This window comes from Colias philodice, chromosome 18 (genome assembly GCF_061535455.1).
Source record: "Colias philodice isolate Cphi_HAF_F1 chromosome 18, ilColPhil1 Martin Lab GWU primary, whole genome shotgun sequence".
Taxonomy (NCBI): Eukaryota; Metazoa; Arthropoda; class Insecta; order Lepidoptera; family Pieridae; genus Colias; species Colias philodice.
The window spans coordinates 8703324-8730791 of NC_143103.1; the positions used below are offsets into that span (position 1 = coordinate 8703324).

General features: G+C 31.9%; 1 protein-coding gene across 1 annotated transcript in view; it reads right to left on the reverse strand.

Moving 5' to 3' along the window:
* Positions 1–25944, reverse strand: part of pxb (putative Hedgehog signaling attenuator pxb) — a 199067-nt gene extending 173123 nt beyond the window's left edge. Inside the window, exon 1 of the mRNA XM_089706718.1 lies at positions 25627–25944. The gene's annotated coding sequence lies outside the window, so the exon portion shown is untranslated. The remainder of the gene's footprint in view (positions 1–25626) is intronic.
* Between the last annotated feature and the right edge of the window lie 1524 nt (positions 25945–27468).

A 27468-nucleotide genomic window follows, 5' to 3' on the forward strand; every position in this document is an offset into this window, starting at 1 on the left:
TTTTCCTATATTTTATATTCTTATTCTATTTCAAACCAGGTAATGCTAGCAGCAGGTGATAATCGATACTTTAATAAATTAGATATCGATAAATCAGGTACATCTCTAGTAAGTTTGTTTCGTAATGGCGATATGATGTGTACAGTTAGTAATTGCTATTTGCTTAGTTCTCTATCTGAATTCAATATTAGTTACAGCTTTGTTTTATACAGATATTGTGTTAGTAATGTTTAATTGATAGACAACACGATTGTTCAATGGTTTAATTTAAGTACGGTGTTAGAAGTTTCAGTTAGAGGGATTATTTTCTTATCATTTGTGAATAAAGGAGAGAGATTTCATCTTATTGCTTAAGAAATGTGTATAATAAAAGCGTGTTAAAAAAGAGCATGTGTGCCGAGCACACGTGTCAAAAATGAAACAAATATACCAACATCGTCGCCTTACTTCATGGCGTAACGATATTGCCATGACGCGACCTTGAAATTTTACTATCAATGCGCCTAAAGAAGTTTCTCTTCAAAAATAGTATAGCGATAGTTTAAGAAGAATACTGTCTTCGCTTGTTGTGGAAGTTGGTCTATATGTCCCTATCTATAATCTATAAATAGCCTAAAGTTCTTAGAAAACAGGCTTAAACACTATAATATGTAATTTGGCACTGGCCTTGGCTTTGACAGTATATTGAACCTATCATTATAATAATAGGTAGCCATTTTAATTACTACGTTATAAACTTAATTATGTTTATCAGTTACTCGTACAGGGTCAGCCTACTTCCACTACGAGTTTGAAATATTAACCAGATACTGCCATGCAATATCCAGTCTTAAAAGTCAGTAAATAAAGTGCAATTTTCTTTGTAGGTGCATTCTACACGGAGGCCTGAAACTGGTTTTAACCGGTACCGCACAACGTGATGTACCCGCGATTATCTTCGGATCGATCTCAAACGTAATGTCTTCATTACTTCGGCCAATTGATTCTGAATAAGCATTTAGGTTTAAGCTTTTGATTGTAATTTGCGTCTGTTGTTCTTTAGTGGATATGAATTTTATTGTTGCTTCATGGCAAGAATAATGGTTAGGAAATGTGGGAATTATTTTGGGAAATGCGGTAAAATCTTTGCGGTGCGGCGCCGGAGCGCATCGTGTGACATGCCACAGATATTTCTATGTAAGACGACGCAGCGACACCGCTCCGGCGCCGCACCGCCGCGGCAACGCATCGTGTGCCCCCGCCCTTACGGTGCATTTAGATCAAACAAGCGAATGCTCATTCTAACCCCACTATCTCAAATTATTTTAGGGTAAACAGGCTTAGAGCATTCTTTCGTTGTTCTTAGTGCGTTCGAAAAGCTTTTAAGCAATGTTCTAATACTGAACAACACTGAATACGAGTTTTCGTTTACACTAAAAGATCACGAAAGAATGCTCTTGCTCTAGCTCTATGTTCGTTTGGTCTATTGCACCGTTAAAGAAAGATACTGTCTTTTTCGTAAGGTACGAAATAATAGTATCAATGTAATATTGCAGACTCGATCTCTCTGTTCTCATTAAGCTTTTGCGAAGTTCTAATAATATAAGCGAATATTTTAAAGCCTATGTAAACAAATTTCCAGTCTCGTCTAATTTTCAAAATCAAATGAGGAATAGATGATTGTTTCCATAATTGTCTACAGTCGTACCTATCTTTTTTTTATTTATTGTTACATTTTTACTAAGCCTTACGTGCTTCTTTAGCGAAACAATACTGCAATACATGTAAAAATTATATTATGTTTCACAAGATTACTCACACACTTTCGAGCACTTCAACGTATGTATGTATGTCAAGTGCCCAAAACACTGGCCATTAACATACTGTCAGGGGAATTAGACAATTCATTAGTTGTGATTGTTTGCGATGACTCAGCACTTTTTTCTTTCTGAATGCGTGTGGTATATTCAATTTGTTCCAACTTTGTGATTGTAGTTGCATTGCACTAATGTGTTTGAGTGTACTTTTTATTTATGATTGTGTGAGTGTGCTTATATAATTTAAAATGTGACCGATTGTGTGATTTTGTGTGTAATATTAATTCACAATTTAAAAAGACTTTTTCGAGGGGTGAATATTTATTTTTCGATATTATGTTGAATTACAATAACTAATTGAAATTTCATTTATTATTTTATTTTATATTTATTTATTTTAGACGCAAAGAAATAATTTGCGGAATAATAAAATCGGAATAATAAATCATGACTTCATATATTTTTTTAATAAGTATATATTATTATGAAAATACATGTACATATTATATTTTCTATTAATGTTTATTACAATAACAGTTTTACCTTCTAATAAATGCAGCATGCGTATGCGCATACAGATCGCAGTATCTGTTGATAACACTTAAGATTGTGTTTCCTTAATAAATTATAGAATAAAATTTGTTTTATGAAAACCGTTATAGTTTTTGTTCTTCTCTATTAAAATATTGCGAAAGAAAAGGAAAATATCAGCCTTAAGCTAAGATAATACTAATCACCTCTATCTTTATTATTAAAAACAATTATTCCGTTTTTGCCTCATGAATCAAAACCTACATGTCCCATTGGCAAATATAAAATGTGATATTCCACATTAACTTCCCCATTTAACTAGTTTCCATTAGCCTAAAAGGTGGCATTCACTAAAATTACACGTAAGTTAGAAGCGAGATAATCAGCCAAATTATTCCACACCCCGACCCCACGTCTCACTAAAGAGGCTATTTACACCTAGATTATCATTTGGACCGTCACAAAAATCCCTTTCCACGTCACCGGGCGCAACTGGACCATAGAAACAGTGTTTAATATTCAAAGTACGTATCCTTTCATAATTCCGCCACTATTTAATACAGCCTTACACGACCGCCGCGGAGACCAGCTCGCTTGGTCTTTCAACGGTTAAAGCTTTTAAATTAGATGGTATCGCTCAGGGGTCAACTTATTCTGGCCGCCTTATCTCATACTTGCCTTCTTTGTTTCACGAGAACGTGATATAAAAGATTAACTTATTAGTATTCGGGTCCGAAATGTACGGCTCGAGCAGTGCGTGAGAAAAGCTGATTCTAAATGGACGTCCATCTTGAAATAATGTCAATTGTTACGGTTTTTGTTCGACGCTTTTTCCATCTGTTTTGATTTCGAATGGAGACTGTTAAAATCCATTGTTTGAGATAAGGAGCTTTTTACGAAGCGTAAAAAGGAATTAATGATGATTGGGCCGGAGTTTTAATAACACAAGAAATTAAATATAAACGTCCGTTGAATTTATTTCTGAAGTATGTATTGGGTTATTTTATGGTACTCTTTATGTCCAAACTGATCGAATAATCTCTTATTTGACAATCTCGAGAGTATCAAAAATAAAAATTAAGGTCTTTTTCAGATGGGATTCCTAGTGGGATTTAATCCCACCCAATCTCAACCAGATAATGAGTCTATAAATAATCTATACCGCGAATAGAATTCAAAAATCAAAAGTGACATAAATTAAAATTACATTATTAGCATGCGCAAAAGCTATGTTCCTAGAGAAAGGGCCGGATGGTGATTTCCTATGCATTGTATTCTTATTCCTTTTAATGGGGCCATGACAATGGATGTGTCATTAAGTACGAATATAGTCTATGGTCTACACGGTCATGGGGCATGACGGCTTGCGGTCATTTGTTTCTTCCAGTTTGTGTCAAAAAACTGGTGAAAAGAAAGTAAATGGACACTTATATTGATGGTTGATAAAAGATACTGCGTGTTAATCGAAACGGTGTTCCTATTCATTTACTTTTAGACAAAAGTTAAATTAGTTTTGTCACTTTGTGTGATAAAACGATGTAATTACAATTAAAACACAATAGTTAAACCAAAGCGTAACGGCACGGCAGTGAAAACTATCATTACTAGAAAAAATTCCAAACCGAAAAGAAGTATTAGTAAAGACATATTATTTCATATTATACTGTCTTGTTGTTTTGTAGTTTTACAAAAATTGCACACGAAAACTCTACATAATCATCTCTTGATAATAGCCGAAGAAAATATCATGGAATTGTTGTTCTACAATCTATGAAAGTCCCACTAAAATCGATCCAATCCTTCCAAACATTACTAAATAAAATTAATTTTATTCAAATAAATAAACTAATGTTTCTACCCTAAATAAAACGAATCACCACACATACACGTGGAAGGCGTAGGTTGCAAGTTTATTTAAACCATTTTATATAACTTTCCTGAAGAATGCACATTGAATAATTTCAAAGAAAAACCGATGTTGAGGTTTACACGTGCGTATGAAATCTTAAGCGTGTTGGAATATCTGTACTATGAATGTTAACATTTTGTTAACTGTTTGAAGTGAAAGTTCTTTATCGGGGTTGGAAAAAAAATTAGTGTAACATTTTTCCGTTACGCGCCATCTTTTTCTTATCTCTACCACGCGTGATTCGACGTATTTCTGTAAAGTTGAATATAGTCAATTATTTTTTGAAAAATAAGGTCATAAAGAAGTTTCACTTCTTACGTGTGTACACTAGTACACGCACACATTTTTTATTGATTCTCTTTGCAATTAATTATAATAATAATGACCGACTCTGGGAAAACTTCATGATATTATTAAATAGGATACTGGCAATATTCTAGGTGCCAGATTATAAGACCAACATAATATTATCAATTTAATAAAGTATAATTAGTAATTACTACAGCCTCCATTGAAATTCTTTCAGTGTAAACCTGTCTCAGGTTTCTTATGAGATTCTATATATGTATTATAGAGTACGCATACACATACACATTAAATATAAAAAAAAAGAATGATAAAAAACGAATAGGAATACGAACACCTTATTCTTAATCCTATTTAACACTAGAGCGCTCGCGCCTAAAATTTTCCTTGAGTGCACGCGTGGGTCACATATGTCACCCAATACGACGCACGTTTTTTTTCATAAAAATCGTAGTTTAAAAAGTAAACGAAATACTTATTTATGAATCAACTTTATTTTTATGTGATGAAACAAAAAAAATATCAATATTTTCTCATTTTACTTAAATTATGAGCTAAACATACACCTCTGTGAAAAGTAACTAATTTTTTACTTATTGTGATCAATCAGTTTTTTTTACTTTGGAAACTACAAATTTGGTAAAAATAATCATCTAATTATAAAGTTTAAGAATAAGTTGTTCTTATCCAATAAAATTTTATTTTCAATAAAAAATAAGTATGTCCTAGCACTCGAATATGAGTATTTTATTTCGATTTTAGTTACCCATTATATTAATAATTTCTTAAAAGTATAAATTGATCATAAGAGCAGTAAAAAATAAAAGCGGTATACTTGATTTTCACGTGTAATTGTATGATTTCAAAAACTTCCTAGAACGCTCGCGCGGGGGACATGCGTCACCCATGTACTTTTATATTTTCGCAAAGTACACTTCGTTGCACCAAGGAAGCTGACACGCTGCTAAAATGTCCGGTGATTGGTAGTCGGGGAATACCTGAGACAACAACACTCAAGCATGATTCTTTAAAAAAATATTTAGCAATATATAGCACTGGTTGACCTATGTCCCCCGCGCGTGCGCTCTAGTGTTAAATAATAATATTATATAAAAAAAATGTTGTGTGGTTTTATGAAACCACGGTAAAAGTGAAACTGTTCGAACCTCGGTTCGAACGGTTCCGAACACTGCTTTATACCTACTCGGCAGCCGACCGTCACGCGACATGCGCTACACAGACCAAAAAGTTTGAGACGATGTAATAAAAGTTTCACTTTTAAAACTAAATCGCATTTCTCGACCATTTAACATTTTTATTTTACCTATAAGCCCATATTATAAAAGAAATATGAGTAATTACGTAAGAGCTTTCCAAAACCTCCATCGGAATTCGAACAAGATAGCGATAATATTGTGATTTCACATAAGTTTGAAATAGTTGAAACTCTAGGCTAGAAATGTTGGAATGCTTAAGTGGCTAGACTGAAATAGATGCGATGTGAAGCAATGTGAATAATGTAACGTGATATCTATTTTGATACTAGATACCTACTTACTATTGTTTTAAACTAGTTTTATCCTGCGATTTCACTCGAAACTAAATCGCTCAAATTTTTATAAACTTCTTCAATGCTTGAGGGGTTGATTTTTTATTAAAAAAGTACATGTTTGAATCTTGGTTGTTAACTATTTTCATTCAAAATTTCATCCAAATTTGTGTAGTTCATCAGCTTTGAAAGCCTACAGACATACATCAATTTTATTTTCGTATGATACGGAATTTAAAACTATAATATTATAAATGAAGCTTAATCACTACATAGTATAAAACAAAGTCGCTTTCTTGCTTTGTATGCTTAAATCTTTAAAACTACGCAACGGATTTTGATGCGGTTTTTTTTAATAGATAGAGTGATTCAAGAGCAAGGTTTTAGTATATAATTTATTAGGTTTTAGACAAAGCGGGCGAAGCCGCGGGCGGAAAGCTAGTTCTTTATAATTCAAATCTACAATATTCACAATATCTTGTACGCTAAACTTTCTAAGAAAGAATTTTCATATTGCTTATTTATATTACAAAGGCGACCATAAAAATATTTGTATAAGTATTTGTCATAGCTTGTAACATAATACACGATACAACTACTAGATTTTCAAATTTCCATATCAAGTCTTTTCCAAACAATATGCAATATAACTTTAATAAATCGGCTTTATCGGCAATAACAAACAACAGACCAAAATAACCTGATCCCCAAAACTCATCTGGGTATTAAAAACACCCGTTCATTTACATACTTGAAAAACATTCACGGTTCAACATATACTGGTCACCGCGATGCTTATCAAAACAAAAATTTAATTGAAATTCGATAGTTCACATAGGCATTATAAAACTAACATATTTATGACTTGTTATGGATGTCAACGAGTTTAATATTTATGGAGCATTATAATTAATATTTTTAATAGCCATAAAGAATTCGAAGCGAGATAATCATCGGACACTGATTTTTATCGCGCTTCACCAAATTTTATGTGAAACCTGCCCAATATTCTAACGATGTTTGGATTCCGTTTTAATAAAATAAGACACTGTAAACTTGCTTTGAAAGTGTGTGAAAATTTTTGTTGCCCTTCATAATCAGGCTACGCCTACTTTGGTAATAGTTATTTAATATTCACACATTTTAACAGCACCTTCTTACTTAAATATTAGATATGTTTAACACTCATAAGGGACATGAAAGTTATTAGAGCGTAATAAATAAAAATAATTTGGGAAATCCAAAAGTGCACGCCTCATAATTTTTTTTTTAATAAATATTTATTAATTATTATTTTTGTTTATTTAATAACAATTAAACCACATCGAATCAGACCCTGAAAAATGAAAGGGTTCTATTCCTGAGCATACTCAAGCGTAAGAGAAAAAAAAAGACTCGATTGGTAAAGTATTTCGGTCGCTATCGTGTTATCAAGAAAAAGGATCCGCACATACAGACACACGGACGTCCAAGACAGAACTTTTTTAAACTGTTTTTTAACTAGTTTAAATAACAAAAATGACATCAAAAATATCATGAACGTTAAAAATAGTGTTTTTTCTTAATATGTGTGTGTATGTATTATCTTACAAGTGCAATGTATGATACATAAAGACATTTTAAGTTTGAAAAATCAGATGTTTTGCGCGAAGTGACAGTAGTACCCACCTCAACGCTTCGCTTATGAGGCGTGCAATATGGCACGTACGTATAATATTATATTATTCACATGATTTCTGTTGCAGTTATATTATGTAGGTAAACCAAATTTTATCATCATCTGCTCATACTTTAAGGATACTGTTTTCAACGCAAATAGTTACAGAAACTTCCATCCATACTAATATTATAAATGCGAAAGTAACTCTGTCTGTCTGTCTGTTACTTAATCACGCCTTAACTACTGAACCAATTTGCATGAAATTTGGTATTGAGATATTTTGATACCCGAGAAAGGACTTAGGATAGGTTTAATCCCGGAAATCCCAAGGGAATGGGAACTATGCGTATTTTTCTTTGACTGCGCGGGCGATGCCGCGGGTGGAAAGCTAGTACGTAATAAAAACTAGTTCCTAACGGCTGCATCGTTATGTGTCAAATAGAGCATATTTAATACATAATATATTATATAGCAGGTCCATTATGTATGAGATTTTGAAAAGAAAACAACGTAAATTGAATTACATTCACGATACTTGCCAAACTCGGTAAAATTATACAGTGTGATGTGAAGAAAAAACGACACAATAGTGTGACATAAGACCCTATATGTATTGGAGATAAAGTAATAGTGGTATTATTCAACTTATTTACTTGAGAGACTCAATATGAGAAGGCCTGATAAAAAGCGAACCTTTCTTGTTCACAAGTAAATTGGAAGCTTATGTTTGTGTTAATAAAGCATATTTTTTATTGATTCTTATTTCATTGAATGGTCATGAATTCATGGGCACATACTTGAAATTCATATAAATCAAAAATCGATTCCTTAAATTGAAAGTTACTTGCGAAGTAAATATCGGAAATATCCTACATAGTTATTTATATTTCAAAAGCTCTATATTTTTATACGAACGGTGCTTTGAAAAAAATATCATACACATAACTTCCTATGACCTATGCTATAAAAGAACATTTCATTCATAAATCCTAAACCAAATGCAACCATATTAATTAATATTTCAATACCAATATGTTACCGCAGATCCTAATGAAATTCAGTGCAGTCTAATAAATAGAATGATTAATGAAAGCGACTAATGAAACTGCAATTTATAAGTGAACTGCATTCGCAGTCATTATTGTAATCTATCTAGATAATAGCTGGATAACTCTTCAGCTCGTTAGGTTAGATGTTAATTCCCTAGATACCCATTGTATACAAAAAGATGCTAAGGTCAAACACAAGCGGCGCGGCGCGGCCGTGCCATAAGCGCACCTCTTCAACCTGTTTTGCACCACGTCCTTCTTCTACATTTTGTATGAAAGAACTTTGGAAATAGCCAATAGCGCACCCGATGCGCGCCGGCAGTGCGCCCGATGCGCGCCGCGCCGCTTGTGTCTGTCCCGCGCCTAAGATTAGAATGATCATTTAGGTAAGGCAGTGATGCTAAGCTATAGTATCAATCTAGGATCATTTAGGTTACTTCTAGTATAGAATGTATTCGAAGTTAGAATTAGAATAACGAGAAAGAATTGAACTGATTCTTGTGAATGAGCGACTTATAAATACTTAAATGAAATTATCTTACATATAAGACTAAGAAGCTGTTTAAAATAGATTTTAGGAATAAGTTATCGATCTTTAGTTAAAAAGAGATTTCAATTTAGAGTCTGTATACAAAGGATTTGTAGAATTTACTAGAAAGGCTTATTTACAGTTGGTGTTAATTTTCATCAGATTATTATGACTAAAAGAACTTTGGAGTCAAAAGCTGAGCCGAGCGTGTTTATCTAATTTATAAATTATAATTAAACGAAAAAATATGGTGACCTTATTGCTAGGTAAGTGATTAAATCCATGTAAAAATGAAAAATAAAGACATGTGGCACTCGGGGACTGCCGCGGTAAAGCTTTTGCATAGCATGCCTTCAAGCCACACCTCCGTGTCCGTCGGAGTGGGAAGCGTGAGGTTTTTCGTTACGCAATTTCTGGATTCGGTCCCCGCGCTCAAGGCCCGCGATAGAAGCTATGTAATAGCTTTAAAATCGCAACAAATCCATTGACTACATTGTAAACATTCACATATAGGCCAAGGTGATATTGACATGAAAAACCCCAACCCATGGGAAACAACATCTCTTCAGAAACGTTACAGCTAGAATCATGCATGCTTTACAACCATAGGAATGCTCTCTGGAATACAATCTATTATACCAGATATATTATGCTCAATGCACGTTAGCATTTAGATCTCTGGCCTCATTTCTCCACGCTTTCACGGTACTTGCAGTCGAAGATTTATTTTAATTACCACAGATTAGCATGGGATTCTGGACCATTATATATAATAATATATTAATATAACGTTGTTTTACGTTTACTGTGTATAGATAAGATGTAGAATGATTTTGTTACTCTGATAAACGATTGTACGATGAGACTGACTACAATTAGGTACTCGTATATAGTACTACTAGTATCTACTGATTTAAACGAACACCCGGTTAACAGGGTCCGTCCCGGGTTTAATGTAAGAGCTTTACCACCGTAATATTCTTGTTTTGATTTTGGTGGCAGCTAATAGAAAATTTGCAGTAGGGTAAATAATACCCAATACTACAAATATTGGCCAAATTTAAAATTATAGCATTACAGTCTTAAAGCAACTTTTGTTAAAAAAAGTACCTATACGTTATCTAAATGGAATTCATATAAGTACATTTTCAAAACATCCTAAACCACCATAACATCGAAGAAAAATATATTAACACCGCACTTTACTAAACATAATATGTACTTCTGTTTTGTGTACACGCCCTTATAGTCTGCAAAAGGATCAGTCTGAAAACCGGGGCTTTACTTGCACTTTATGCCACGGAGAGTAAAGCTAAGCTACAAGCCGCTAACTTGTTAAACCCGAGAGTGCTAAGATTTCTCGAAAACATTATAATATTTTAATCCCCCGAAAACTCGTTAGGCACTCCATCATGAACTTAAAAACAAGCTCGTTGAACGATAGGTCAATCATTTTTGGGGTATTATTTTTATATCGTCTCTGCCTAGGTAGATTAGACAAATTTTGTAAACAGCTGAAATGATATGATGATGTGTGAAACGTCGGGAAAATAATATATAATGAATAAATCGCGTAAAATCTTTAATTTCTAGCTGAAATGAATTTAATAGAAGAGTACCAATAAATTTTTATTTTTCTGTCAGTTTCTAGAGTCGTTCAGTTGATAATCTTTTTCTGGACGATGTGAATAATATCTTAGACACATATTCAGCTTTATAATATAGAGACTATAATATAAGCACAAGTCGTACTTTAACGGTCTTACCAGAACCAGGGTTGCAGAAACTTCCTGTGGCTCAGAACACATGCTATGTGTGGTCAATGGTAATAAAACATGATAATTGACGTTAAATTTCCAAGACTATGTAAACAAATTGCCTTGCTACCATTCCTTCAAAGGAAGTCCCTTTTAACACATTCTAATTAGCTAGCCATAATGAATGGTTGTATAGAAAGTTGGATCCAATGTTTATTGCGTGCTAAGAGATTTTTACATTTTATTGGTTTTCAACAGGGTACCGAAAACATTAAGTTTCTAATTAAAAGTCTTGATGCTTGTATGCTTTTAATTATTATAAAGATAGTTCGCTCGTAAATTTAGTGTACAATCGTTAAGTTAATCCAATTACTTTTGCATTTGAATTTTAGTCTTTACTTATAGATTTATTATCTACTAGCTGTGCCCGCGGTTTTACCCGTATTGCTCCGCTCCTATTGGTCTTAGCGTAAATACAGCCTTCCTCGATAAATTGACTATCTAACAATGAAATAAATTTAAAACCGGAACCATGGTTTATGAGATTAACGCGTTCAAGTAAACAAAATAACGAAAAATGTACAGTTTTATTATATCATAAGTCAGCTGTGTAATTCTCGGTTTAACGTGGCTTTAAAATTTAAATAAAATATTGAGTTTAACTATTTTGAAATAATTGAATAAACACAATCATGCCTCGTTTTTGCTAATATCAAGTCGTTTTTGTTATGTATTTTTTTACATTAAAATTAAATATTTATTGGTTTGGGTATAATTAATCTTGTAAGATTTACTAGGTTATTAATTGAACGATATATTAGGTTTTGTAAACAGTAATTGATCTCCATCTTATAACATTAAGATCTCATATACATGGCATTAAATAAAATACCAGAATGAAGCGTATTTTTCTTATTTTGTTCTACTTATAATACGGTATATTCTTAGATGAAAAGTTGATCCATAATAGAATCATTTATAAAAATAAAACGTCCTAAAGCATTCTTGACAAATGTTCTTGTTTATGTCAAAACTGGAATATTTGAATCCTACTCTTTTCTAGATTTACCTTTTGTGAAAGTTCATTTAACCTTTTCGTTAGGAATTTTATACCCTTGACAGGTGTAGGAGTAGGTATTTTGTAGGAGTATTTTGTTAAACTGTTTCTATACGTGAATTTATTTTATATTGTTAGTAATAGCACAGAATAATAACTAGTAGCTAGCTAATAGTAATGTATATTGTACAGAATTGTTTTAAAATGGAAGAAGATATGCTTTTAAGCTATTGCATAGCTTCTATCGTGGGCCTTGAGCGCGGGGACCGAATCCAGAAATTCCGTAACGAAAAAAACTCACGCTCCCCACTCCGACGGGCACGGAGGTGTGGCTTGAAGGCATATCATGCAATAGCTTTACCGCGGCAGTCCCCGAGTGCCACACGTCTTTTTTTATTTTTATATTTATTGTAAATACCTAAGTATTTCTTATTTATTTAAGTGGTTCTTATAAGTATCATTCTGGACTTAAAGTAAATGGAAAAATAATTTATTGTTACATGCGTTACATTTGACATAAACATTTTCACATAAATGATAAAACACATTTAACCGAATATGAATTAAAAAGCGATCATTTACTCTTCCAACTTTCTATTTTACTATAAGATTTATAACTCAAATATTGTACGAAATCATAAAAGTTTACGATGTCTAACGTCTCTAGTAATTTGTCCTTATATTATATTTCAATCTAAATTTAATTATGGTGCCCATAAAGAATGTTTATTGTGGGCAATTAGGTGTATAAAACGACAGTTTATATGGGATTCTATTCTAAGTGGAATTTAGTGTATAGTTGTGTATGCTTTACTTTGAAAAAGTAATAATTTGTGTACAATATTTTAAAAATGAGTGTGTTTTAAATGAGATAGAGAATGATTATACGACCAAGTCTTTGCAAATAAATCAAAGTAAGTAGAGTTCTTTAATCATTCTTATTAGAAAATACTATAAATATTACTTTACTTATACTTTTTACAATAAAACGCGTGTTTGGTCAACACAAACGATTGCAATAAATTCAATACCTAGTTTATGAACCTATATTTACTAAAAATACTATAACAAGTTTATAATCAACCATCTTTCATGGTCTAGACTTCGAAAACATCTGAATAACGATATCATTCGCTAAAGCTCTAACTCATAAAAATAACACTCGAAAATTGCTCATACCTATCGGCGTATTATTTCCAAAATTAAAGCATAAAATAAGAAATCATATTACCTACACTATTTTTAATACTTCACAAGGTGGTCTCGTAAAAAAATTCACCCCGTGGTTACATATTTTATTAAAAAAGTTCGTCACCGCGAAGGCGGTTCGAACCGGTGTCGATTTTCTTTTATTAAACATTTTCCACACTGAATAATTTACCGTATTTGATGGAATACGGAATTGTTAGAGAACCCGGAAATCGTGGTTATTTCGAGCTATTTATTTATAAGACGTATAAGTATATCTACGTAACGTACCTATACGTTATTATACATAGAAATTGACGTTATAATAAGGCTCACTTAGAAATTGACGTTATCAACACGCTTGTAGAAGATTTTATTTAATTTGAAACATATTTAATCATAGGTATATTTTGGATCCTACAAATATTAAAGGTATGTGCGGTAAGTATATACGGCATATTATGCGACAGTATATACTGGCAAAGTTATATCATAAGGTGCATTCAAATAGGCGGCAGTTGCTGATAATAAAGACCAAGTAAGTGCTTATTAAAAAAGAGCGTGTGCCGAACACACGTGTCAGAAGTGAAACTTCTTTGGCCAGATCAAAGATACCAAAATCATCGCCTTAGTTAAGTATAGATAATTAAATTTAGGATTTGCAGTAACTTATAATTCATACTAAAACTTATAAAAGTCATTTATAACAGATAAAACTAGCAATACCTTTTATATTCAATAAAAATCTATACGGTCAGCAACGAAACTCGTTAAAATTGACAGTTCCATTCATAATATTTAAAAAAACAAATACACGATTCCTATAGCGAATATTCTTTTTTTTAATCGGGCCTTGATTGACGTTGGTGACTGTACATCCTGACCACACGCTCGCCACAGATAAAAAAGGATTTGAACAAACATATAAAAGAAACATTGAACTAACAACGTTCAGTTGATTTGACGAGCCCTTTGTAGTTTAACCGATCTTTCATTTGGAGCAATTAGAAAACGGTATACATTAGCCTGTTGCTTTTTTAAAGAAAAAAAGCTCTGTATAACAACAGTAAGTATAGAAATAGACTAAATATTTTACTAACGAAGTTATAATGACTTAGCAATATATTTTCGACATACTTATAATATGATTTTTATGAAGCGAGAAATAAAGTATATTGTAGTAAAAAGTAACAGTTTAACAGTTTTTATTTTCCACTTATTTAAAAATTGATTAGGTACTGATTTACATTTCTTATAAAAACTGACCTAATGAACATTTAGTAAATTAATTATATTTTCCAAAAAAGATTTCATCACTCTCAATTATTATACTCATGTTCACGTTTAACAATATTTTCCTCATAAAAATTTATTTACTTTTCTTGTACAGCTGATATCTGATAAAATAAGGAACTCAAACATGACATACCGAATCAAGAGGGACATAACACTAGCTTGACAAGACGATCCCTTTGTAGTTGAGTGAATCTAATAACTCTTTATTGCCTAGTGTGGCCATGAAAATAGCGGAAATACAATAGGTAATAATTTTGTATGTGAAAATGAAGCAGAAAGCTCTAGATTCAGGAGCGTTAGTAAAACGATAAGGATTCTTTACATAAGAATAGTGATATTTTTTTACATGTATGTAGGATTGAAATAAATAATATTTCTAAGCATTGTGACTTTTTGTGATTTCCATCAATTTTATAATATAGTTTAGTAATAAGATGCAATATGTGACGTGATTTTTTTTTAATTTGACATTTTTGTGGTAATTATTATGCTTTGTTGTGAGTATTTTATCATATTCGAAGTAGTCAATTAGTATATAAATATTAAGATGCATTGAAACTATTTCAAACTAGTTGTTAACTATTGATATCTTATAATATTATTAGTATAAACCTTATTATAAAGTTATGATTAAGTGAAGTATCTCTATATATTTTAATTTTTAACCAATGTTTAATACTACTACAAAAATCGCTATTTTCCTAGCTCTAACATATGTCTCGGACAAGATCAAAGAGTTATATATAGGCTGAAGTTTACTTTATACATCGTATCGAATAAACGTTTTCGTAATTGAACCAGTCTGGATGTAAACAAGGATCATACCACTAATGTGATAATGTAACAGCTAATGTTCATGCCATTTTTGATCTTTTGTGTTTAGATATATGAGTGATAATTGAATAGATAAATTATTTGATATAATGGGGTCATTTTTCATGTATAGTTTATTTTTGTTGTGTTCGATGGCAATTTTATGAAATTAATGGTGGACTTATTTTACTCAAATTTAAATCTCTAGGTTTAAACGTATTCTAAATTATAAGAAAACATTTTCTGATATGCGTGATTTTAAAAGGAATACCTTCTTGGAATACTACTACTATTTAAATTTATCTTGTATTTAACGAGAGTTTTAGCAAAGATATATTTTACCTATTACAAATAAGAATTCTAATTGTATTCTGGCCGTAACTATGATATAGAGATTTCTAATTAACTACTAGCAATACCTTTAATATTTAAATCATTTATAATTATTCATCTTCAAAGAGTTATATAAAAAAACTATTTTAATAATCTCTTTACATTTATTGTATGTTAAAGCTACGTTTCAATGATTTATTGAAACCATAAATGGCAGTTTAAAATTAATTTGATCAGAATCTATATTTCATTGAAATCAATATCAAAAAATTTCTTTATAAATAAAAGAAATCTCGAATGACCTGCCTTAAAAAAGGGAATTTCGATTGCTGCATAAAAAAGGGTATTCCAAATGACCTGTATTCTATTAAAAATTGCAATGACCTGAACTGACCTAGAATTAAATACTCAATCCGTTAGAAAAGGTAAATTGCTCTAATGAGCACTACTATCTTGGGATAGTGTTATCTGCTAGATAAGAATACTCTAGTTAATGTGGCGCCGATTTTATTACGCTGGGTGTAAGATTTTAACGGAGTCATGATTAAGATTATTTTTTAATTTTTAATTATTTTTTATTATTTTTTTTATTATTTTTTTATGTATTCTACTCTTACAAACTCGTCTTGGATGTGCCAGGATGAAAAAAAAATTGTTAACTTATATTTTTATTTCCACGTCTTGGTAAAGTAATTTTCTAATAGGTAGTAACATATTTTTTTAAATCGGTCGGGTAGTTTTTGAGTGTAATCGTAACAAGAAATAAAACATTTTCCCTTCTTATTGTTAAATCAATTTCAGATGAAAGAATAACAACGCTTTTCATTTAAAAAAATTCAAAGAAGGATTTTTTCGTGCGACACGTTCATGAAAATAATGAAATATTTAATACGAGTAGGTTTGCATTTTCTATACTAAAATTATCACCTTATCCCACCTTCATCACACTTGAAGTAAGGGTTGTCACGGAAACTTTTAGATATTTTTTTAATATGTAAAGTTAAATCTACTAAAATGAAGTGTCATAGTATTATTGAATGTTTTTTATGTAGACATAGTGTTTTTATTCTTATTAAAATGTAATTAGAATGCCAATGGTAACTTAATTCTTTCTTATTTTTTTAAGTTTTATTTACTATTTCTTACGTTTTTTCGTTACGTTCAACAATATTTACGTTCAACAGTGAACATCATTTAAAATTTTCATCAATTCTTATCTTATATCACAGACACTCTAATTTGTCAACTACATAATATTATTATTATATCGGTATCTCTATATTTTGTTGTATCATTGCTTTCTTCGACTTCTAATAACATATATAACACATTACTTAAATTTTTAAAAATATATCTAAATACATCATTGTTGGCAGCCCTACAATCACTTCCCAGTAGAGAAATATTTCTAATATTTATATGGAGTGTAGGTCGTGCTCGATCCCCCACTTAGGATAGCTAAAGGGACACGTTTCACACTAAGATCGAATGTGATTACTCCAATTCCCTTGGAAAGTATCTGATTGGGAAATAGTAGGAAATATTGGCTGAATGTTTGTTTTGATATGCTTTATGCATAGCGGTTAACTGTAGTGCTGAATTGGAAATGTTGAAAGTTCCTGTTTGAAAGTCAGTCAAATAATTTAATTTAACAGTAATGTAAAATTATTCTACAAACTCTTAAATTACATAAATGGAAAAAAAATTGGTTGTCTGTAAAGTCGGTTTACTGACGATAGTTGAACGTGACAACGTCCGATTGTGCTTCTTTGTCGCTCGTTCCGCGCTCTCGCTCGCACTTCAAGCCTTACATGGAACGCCTCAGATGAGTCAGAGCGAGGTAACGCCGCATGAGTCATGTTTTTTCGTGCGTGCAGCCGGCTTTATCGAATTATAAGACGTTGTCACGTCAAAAAATAAAAAGGAAGGGAATATTTATAAGAACTCCATAGAATAAACTACTTTTTCTCTGTATGGCATGCCGCATGCCATTAATGTAAATGTACTTTATTTCATTCATGTACAATACCTTAATATACAATACTATCAATACAAGTACATTTTAAAACACAGTATTTTCCCGATCTTTACTAGAATATATTGATTTGTATATATGTTTTTCAGAATCGAACTGTGAATCGAAGCTAAGATGTCTGTAAAATATCCAAAATAACTAATCACATGCGACTATCATCAAAACCGGTTTATAAAACAACTTACATTCCGCATCAAAATAGATTCAAACCAATTGCAATAGAACATAATCAAATCCACGTAACTATAGGTTATTTAATATAAGGCAAGTCCACACAGAGCGAGTTTCATTGTTCTTATTGCGTTCGAAAAGATGTGAATTCATTCTATGCAATGTTCTGATACTGAACAACACTGAATACGAGTTTTCGTTTACACTAAAAGATCACGAAAGAATGCTCTTGCTCTAGCTCTATCTTCGTTCGATGTAGACACCGTTACAGTAATTACGCGAGGCTGGTCGTTCTGTGTGAACCCGCCTTAACTCCCATACATAGGTCGGATATCGATAACGAAAGCAATAGCTTAATTAAGACGTCTACCCGCAAGGCTAGAGCTAATAGCTGATATTTATAGAGCATTCTAATCTGAGAAAACCTTAGGCGATATGAAATAAAGCCATTATAGAATGTATAATACGACCGATTTAAAACGCTCTACTAGCTTTTAATTTATGAACACGTGGTATTGATGTGTGTATGTGTTCGAGCTACCGATATTTATTAATGACGTTTTAAATCTAAAATATAATAATAGCATTTAGTATAATCCAACTTATAATTGAAGATATTATATTGATTAGTGTGTAGGATTGTTATTCTTTCACAGAATTTTTTTCTGATTGGTTCTGAGTGAATATTTATAGATTAATGTATGGATAAGCACATTTATTAATGAAGTTGCTTAAAGTGTTTGCTTCTCCTTATTATTTTATCCTTGATACAATTTTTAATTTCTTACAGACGTTAGTTAGTAGGTATTACAATAATATTTCGAATGAACTTAAATAACCAAGAAGTTTTAACAATTATTTTTTCCTATCGTTGTATAGCATAAAGCAAATCCCCATTTTTATTCAAATATGGCGAATATTATTAGTGGTCTGTACTAAACTAGGCACACGAAGACAGGGGCATATACTAGTCTATAAAACAGATTTCTACCGTCTATTTGCAAGGGTAACAGGGCGTAATTTGAAATCCGATTATACGTGCATTATGGTACTTGGATAATGTTGGGTCTACACATTCAAGTTTGTGCAATTTGCATGAAGCCAGTATTGATTTAATTTATAAATTTGATAGTGGTAGGTCTAGATTCGAATTAGAATCAATAAAGAATAATAATATACATGTCTAGGTTCAATTTTAAATTATATTTTTGTAACGTGTTTAGCATAATATATTTTATTTTTTTAGAAGAAAAATTGCATAGGTAGGTACTAGGTATGTACTTCAAAAATGTTGTTGTGTTTGTTTATTTCCTATAAAACAATATTTATTATCAGTATTTGCCAATATTTCATAAATGTTAGCATTTAAATCCTCACTTTTGTGTACTTAGTCCTACCTCTCCTATTAATTACTTTCTTTGTTAATATTTCAATTAGAGACTACTTATATCTAACTCTTTCTCTTCTATAGTAATCTGTTATTGAAACTAAAATTGTATCTTATGGAACAAATAAAGCTTTATTTATGTTTATTTATATCTAACTATGTAGTATAGTTATTATGTATAGGCATATCTACATAATGATTAAATGTATTTAAAACTAGCGGTCCGCCCCGGCTTCGCCCGTGGTACATGTTTACATTTTCTCTACATAAGAACCATCCTCGTACTTCAAGGAATATAATAAAAAAAGAATTATCGAAATCGGTTCAGCCGTTCTCGAGTTATGCGCTTACCAACACATTTTGCGATTCATTTTTATATATAAGACTAGCGACCCGCCCCGGCTTCGCACGGGTGCAATGCTGATACTAAATACACTACAGAAAAACTGTGAACGTTGTATATAAAAACATAGCGGCCCGCTCCGACTTCGTATAGATAGCCTGGCGGCCGGCCGGTACCGCCGCAAACGCTACGTCCCGCAATTTTTAAATCTGTAATATCTTCGAAAATATTCACTTAAATCATACGGTGTAAAGGGCCATATAGATCTATATTAAATGAACAATGTATTCAAGGTATTTAATTGGTTAAGGATTAATGCTGTATTGGTTAAAATCGCATCAAAAATTAGCCATTATTTTTCGTAAAAAGTAAATGACAAAAAAATGTTATTGTGGGTTATCCATAAGAGATAGACATATACCATCGCGGACTTTTCTATAGACCTTTTCAATGTGTATAATACTTAGTACATTATTTTGATAAAACTCGTAGGGTTCAGCCTGCGTTTGCAATGTAAGCGGAAAAAATGTAATTTTTTACGACATCACTTTAGAAAACTCAAAAATAACAGTACTTCTCCACTATTTAATGGATGTAATTATACATATAAACCTTCCTCTTGAATCACTCTATCTATTAAAAAAAACCGCATCAAAATCCGTTGCGTAGTTTCAAAGATTTAAGCGTACAAAGGGACATAGGGACATAAGGACATAGGGACATAGGGACAGGGAAATCGACTTTGTTTTATACTATGTAGTGAAGATGTACTGCATTAAACCATCATGCTTCATACAACTACGATCGTGTGTCCGCAGCATTATTCACATATAATACAGGGTGATGCATTATGAAACAAGGATTAACATGGCGGTTTAATGGATCTCAGGTACCATCCTGTATAAGTTAGTAGTTTTAGTGCTTATGATTTAGTACTATCGTATCATGTTATTCGCATTTCAATACGTTTAATATATCTTGGTATAATCTAGATTAAATTTATCGATACTGTAATTTGAATGTATAGCGTGATGATATATTATAGCATATAGCCTTCGTCGATAAATGGGCTATCTAACACTGATAGAATTTTTCAAATCAGACCAGTAGTTCCTGAGATTAGCGCGTTCAAACAAAAAAACTCATTAGCTTTATAATTTTAGTATAAATACTATCGAGTCGCTTTACTTAATTGGTATAAAAAGTTAAATAAATGATTAAACTTGAAGTATTGGATTATAACGGAAAAGAAAATACGTTATTTTCCAACGAATTCTAGAATGAATTGAAGAACATAAAAATGTATTAGCATTTCTAAATTAGCATACCTATAGAAAATATGTCCATTACTTCATCGGTCCTAGTCTTGGGATATTATTCTCAAGTGATACTATTTATCCCTACTATATTAATATTATAAATGCGAAAGTAACTCTGTCTGTCTGTCTGTTACGCTTTCCCGCATAAACCTCTCAACCGATTTTGATGAAATTTGGAACAGACAATCTTTAGACCCTGAGAAAGAACATAGGCTACCCATTATTGCGAAAAAACACCACGCGGGCGAAGCCGCGGGCGGAAGCTAGTATATAATATGACAAGTTATAAGCTCTATCTTATAAAACTTTTTGTCCACAAATTGACTATTCAAGTCATTTCTTAAACAAGGTCAAACATATCCTCCCACTTACAACCGTTAAGCCCAATTCCCAAACATACCTACGCAACAATTACAAAAAACACACGAATACTTTAAAAAGCAATTCTTTACGTATAAAACAGAATTACGATACGATCTCCGAACATCAAAATAAATCATGAGTCGCCTTTGACAGCGGCTTCGAAATTTTCTTACAATACACTTTGCCACGCTTCTGGGGGCTTACAATGTAAGCTTTCTGTATTTATATTTTCATTTTTCATCCACAAAACTCTAATGATCCTTAATGAAAAGAAGCCGCTGTGGCCAAAATTTTTCTCTCGATGCTTTTTACTCTCAGTTCAATGACTCAGCTCTTTTATTTTGAGCGTGAAAATAATGAATTGATGTGTTCAATATTGAGACCAGATTTGAGTGCCTGGGTGTTTTTCAAAATGACATCAAAGTGATGTAGCTCTTGTTTGTTACTTGGAAGAGCTGTATATGTAGGCTATATCTATACTATATAATATTATTTATATTTTATAATATTATAAAGCTGAAGAGAAAAATTATTTCGGTGTTAGATAGCCCATTTATCGAGGAAGGCTATCATCACGCTAAGACCAACAGGAGTAGAGCAACGCGGGTAAAACCGCGGGGCGGATCTAGTTATAAATATGTTAAGGTACGAAATAAATATTATATACAGATAATGTTTTTACATAGATTTGTTTATAAAAAAGCATCTTTGTCTGCTCAAGTTATGGCACTAGCAGTCTTCTGTATACAAATTCAAATGCCCAAGCAATGTTTATATTTTACAAAAAAAAATCTACCTATCCTCTAAACTTCATCAAAACAGAATCAGCGGTTACGTACAGCTAGTTAATTATACGTATTTGAATCCTTGACCCTTTGATTGTAATCGAATCTCAACCACTAAACTACCACAGCATAAAACCTCGATGTAGCGTAAATATGCCACGGTCGAAGCCCACTTTAAAATATCTTATTCAGAAATTAAAGTTTTTCAACTGATTTTAAACATGATTGGCTGCACGTCACTGTGATTTTGTAGTACTGTCAGTATAGTTAATTATGTTAAACTAGCTGTGCCGCGCGGTTTCACTCGCAGACGAAATTAAGTACATAATAATATCTACTTGAAAAACCTGATATAAAAACCTTGTTTCATGGAAAAATGTAAAAATCAGTAATCATGTAAAAATCCTCCCAGTTTTTCGTGAAAAAATAACTGTAATTTCTAAATATACTATAACACAAGAAAACAATATATTTTAATATACATTACCCCTTATCAAGATAACTGAAACAGATAATCTTAAGCATTCGAAAACATTTCGTACATTGGAACGTGACTTTTGCTTAATTTGAGAAAAAATTGGCAAGAATTCCAAGCCTAAGTATGTACGATTATTTTACTGGAAGAAATTCATTTAAATATGTACAAGATTTTCATTGCAGTTTCATTTAATTTTTATTTATTTTAATCTACAATATAAATTTAAGTTCCTCTTCTTTTTATGCATCGTATAAATTTGTATATTATGATATTATGGTTGACATCAAGTGTACTTATCTGGGTTCGATACCAGATATTATATTAATAAAAAAAGTTTCAAAAAGAGCTAAAAATTATCTGAATTAATATATCTGGTCGAGCTTAACTTTTATTACCCAATTGTCCCTGAGGAATATCTATTAAAAATTAGATGTTAGGCAACATTTATGAACACATACATTGAACCAAATAAAATTTAAAAAAAATTCACGTCTTCAGAAATACCTCTCTATCTAATGAATAGGTCTTTAATGACCAGTGCATGCATAATAATAAACTATTCAGACATAGCTCTGAATGAAGAATTTAGTATAAAAAGCCATTCTACAGAAAAATATACACGTGGACGCCCGCCCACCTTTCATAATTATAGTCACAGATTAGAATATACTTATTAAATTAATATTATGTGCGAACAGTAGTTCGCGTATACGCTCTTGTACGAAAGTTTCGTCGAATATACCATTGAGTCACGATGCGAATAACGAACGAGAAAGTGTAAATGCGCCATGACAGTCTCCGCCAATTGCAATATATATTATCATATATTTTCGTTGGAGTATTATCATTACATAGTATAAAACAAAGTCGCTTTCTCTGCCCGGGACCCTATGTCCCCACGTATGCTTAAATCTTTAAAACTATTCAACGGATTTTGACGTGATTTTTTTAAATAGATAGAGTGATTCTGGAGGAAGGTTAGTATATTTTTAGTAATTTAATTTATTAGGTTTAAATCAAAGCAGGTGAAGCCACGGGCGAATAGCTAGTTGAAAATAAGACTCGTCAGGCCCAATATAGCCAATCAATTAAGTATCTGCGCCTTTCTCTTCTCCATTACACCGTAATTAAGTAATACATCTATGTACTAGTGTGGGTGTCAAACTAAAGGTAAATTAAAACGCATCATTAGCTACGAAGATCATTGTTTAAACTGAATTAAGCTTGACGGCATTGTTTTAAAAACATGTAAACAATAGTTCATCTATTGTGTTTAATGTCACGTCATTATAAGCGCACTGTCTGTTTGTTTTAATCAGGATGAAGTAATTAATTTATAATGACCTGTTGTTTTGGCCCTTTGTATACGGGGCGTGACGTATTACCATACCAATTTTGATTAGCCTTTTACATTTTTATTGATTAGGTAAATAGATACGTTACATAGTAAAAACCGGCCAATTGCAAGTCGGACTCGCGCACGAAGGGTTCTGTACTAATTCCGTATCCCTCTTAATATAATTATATATTATTATTTTAGTAGTAGGTAGGTAGGTATATTAGTAGGGAGGTATATTATTAATTTATTTTTAATTTTTTGGTATTTGTTGTTATAGCGGCAACGGAAATATATTATTTGCGAAAATTTCAGCTTTCTAGCTATCACGGTTTATGAGATACAGCCTGGAGACAGACAGACAGGCAGATATGCAGTATATTTTAATGCTTTTCACGTAAAGTCAAACTTTGTATTCTCTGAAGCTCCGATTAAAATCAGCTCTATAGTAACTCTGAGTTTCGGACCTCATTCATTATCCTTACAATTGTGACTTAATGTCGATTGTAATACTCAAGGGACGTCTATTATCCTATGAAACTAGGCCAATCAGCTGTATCCTATCTCTTTCAGTCGTAGATAAGTTATAGCAATAAATGAGAAGATTTATTTCAAACTCAAAATCAAACATTTATTTATTCAATTAGACTTCTTCCAGAAGCACTTTTGAAACGTCATTACATATTTTTAACATTTACCACCGATTCAGAAAGCAGTATCTACGGAGAAGAACCGGCAAGAAACTCCATAGTTGCTCTTTTAAATCATGTCAGTTTTACAATTTAATTTTTGATTAAAAATTTATTCAGTATCATTATAGCATTAAAATTGGGTTTCAATGTAGAGTCTTAAATAGAGTTCATATGTATATTTTAATAATTGTTAAGTCTTCAGTTTAATATAAGTAATAATGTAAATATTATGAAAATATTTGGTACTTATATTCAAGTTATATATTAAACTAAAATAATAATTAATCATACTAAGATAATTTTTTATCCATTTTATTACTTAAATCCACCTCTCGTGCTAAAAAATAGATTAAAACTTTGGTTTTCATCATAATATTTGATTTCATTTTAGTATTATATTGTGTTGATTAGAATAAACACACATGGAAAATATAATTTAAATATTTTTTTGGAGTAAATGGTACAATACTAATAATTGAGTATATGGAGATTTTTAATTAGTGGAATGAGAGACCAAAGGCAGTTTAACTGATAATACACCTTAACTGATAAATATTTTAATTTTTCTTTCTTATCTTATTATAACGCATATTTTAATAGATAATATCAGTGGATGGCGGAATTAGTAGACAAATTGTTTAAATTGAATCACAGACGCTTACTTCTTAAATATTTATTTTTTCAGGATTGGGTATTTTCTTTTTATAAGTGCCTAGTATCATAATATTATTTCATAGTACAAAATGTAATGTATGTAATGTAATATGTGGAATGTAGGTATACCATTTTATCATCAAAGCATGCTCAAATAATTTCAAATACAATGTTTTAATAAGTTTTTCCCAATGCATCAAATAATTTTCATACCTTAGCTAAGTTATTAGAAAGAATCTTATCAGAATCATATTCAGTTACATACATTATCTAGTCAGCTAAATACTTACTCGCACAATATCATATTCCACGGCTAATGCTGTTCCATCATACGTTGAAACAAAACCTTTTGATACTTGTGTTTCAAATGTACATTATCCATTAAGCTGTCATAGTCCTAACATACAGAAAAGCATTGACTCAGACAACAAACCACATCCGTTCCTAACCACTGTAAAAGTGACCAAAACACAAGACAAGCTGTGTTCGAGTCAGTTCACAACACTTATTCGTGTCTCAACATACACTCGACATTCCTGATTTTGCGATCGCGATGTAAAGCGCGGGAGAGTCGACCGGCAGCGACACTCCTCCTACGGCAGCCAGAGAGCGACTGAGAAAATTGTTTGGACAGTGGACTCTGCGGGCTACACTGGCTATTGCATCCGAGTATAAACGAAAACTACCGAATGAAATTTTGAAGTGAATGAGACAGCTGCTGGATTCGTTATGGTTAGAGGGAGAGGGCTGGACGGCTGCATTACCGGCTATTGTCTATGCAGGCTTAAGAATCGAGATTGCATTTGGCTAAGAAACATCATAAAGTGCGCACAAAAGGGTATTTTGAAGGGAAACCAACCCTTTTATGAGGGCACGCTAAAAGGGGAACTTGAATTGACGCAATAGCATTTATAGTACTAATTTTCTTTACACATGTTAGTATAGAGGCGTTGTGTTAGCTGGTATGAAATTGTCGGGTAAAATTCGTTCCACGCTTCACGTAGTATAGGGAAAAATAAGCAAATACTAGTAGTAATAAACATGTCCTGTGTTTGCATACTTAAAATACGAAATATTTCCTTGAGCGCAGAGCTGCATGTGACAGGTATGATGTATGAAAATTGCATTTACTGTCTATATATCGGTACACACAGGAGTAAGGTAGGTCTGTGATTTGTGTTGAAACTGTTCGGGACGGTAAATGGAAAAACCTTTGACTTGTTGACCGCTGGCTTGTACTAATGTAAGTGGGTTAACGTTATAGCTTAATAGCTTCCTTTATCTTAATTATAGATATAAAGAGAAACGATACGGTCGTATTTTTGTTCGCTCGGATAAACGCCTAATAGTCACACGAATAAAACATGTAATAACTACACCGATTAAAAGTTTTCGAGGATAACTAGGAGACGCAGCTTGTATAATATTATAAGATAGCTTCGGATCATCTTGTCTAGAGAGAATAATATATTCGTCCCAAGACCAAGTGTGAGCCTTAAAATCCTAAACTTCTACACATTATATACTAAAAGATTTAATGATGTTTGAAATGATCTCATCTCATAACTCATAATATCGCAACCGATTTTAAAGATTATATGACTGCTATATTTGCTGATTATAATATGTTGATATATTTTTGTTTAATCGAAGCGGAGCCGGGGCAAAAGTCTTAACACAGACAAAAATTACTCCACAAGGGAATGTATCGGAGTCCACTTTCCAACCTGGCTATTTTAAGGAAAAGCAGACTAAATATATAAAGACAATAAAATTCGCTAGGTATATTTAGTTTTTCTCTTGGGACCTTAATATCTTCTTCTTCTTTATTTCAGTGCCTTTTAAAAATCTAGCTTTAATAAGCTTGTCGGATATAATTTCTACTACACTGTGTTTCTTTTTAGTATTCATACAGAGTTAGTTTTTCTCTAACAAGATTCGTAATCACTTATTTCTCAAAAGTTAAAAAAATATAGGTACTTTTGGCAAGTCACGATCGACTCTAAGTTAAATATGCTTAAATTGCTGATGCCTTTTCCAACTATTTTTCTATTTAAAAATGGGTATACCTAATAAATACAGAGAACTTATATATATAATATAAAAATTAATCGCAAAATGTGTTGATAAGC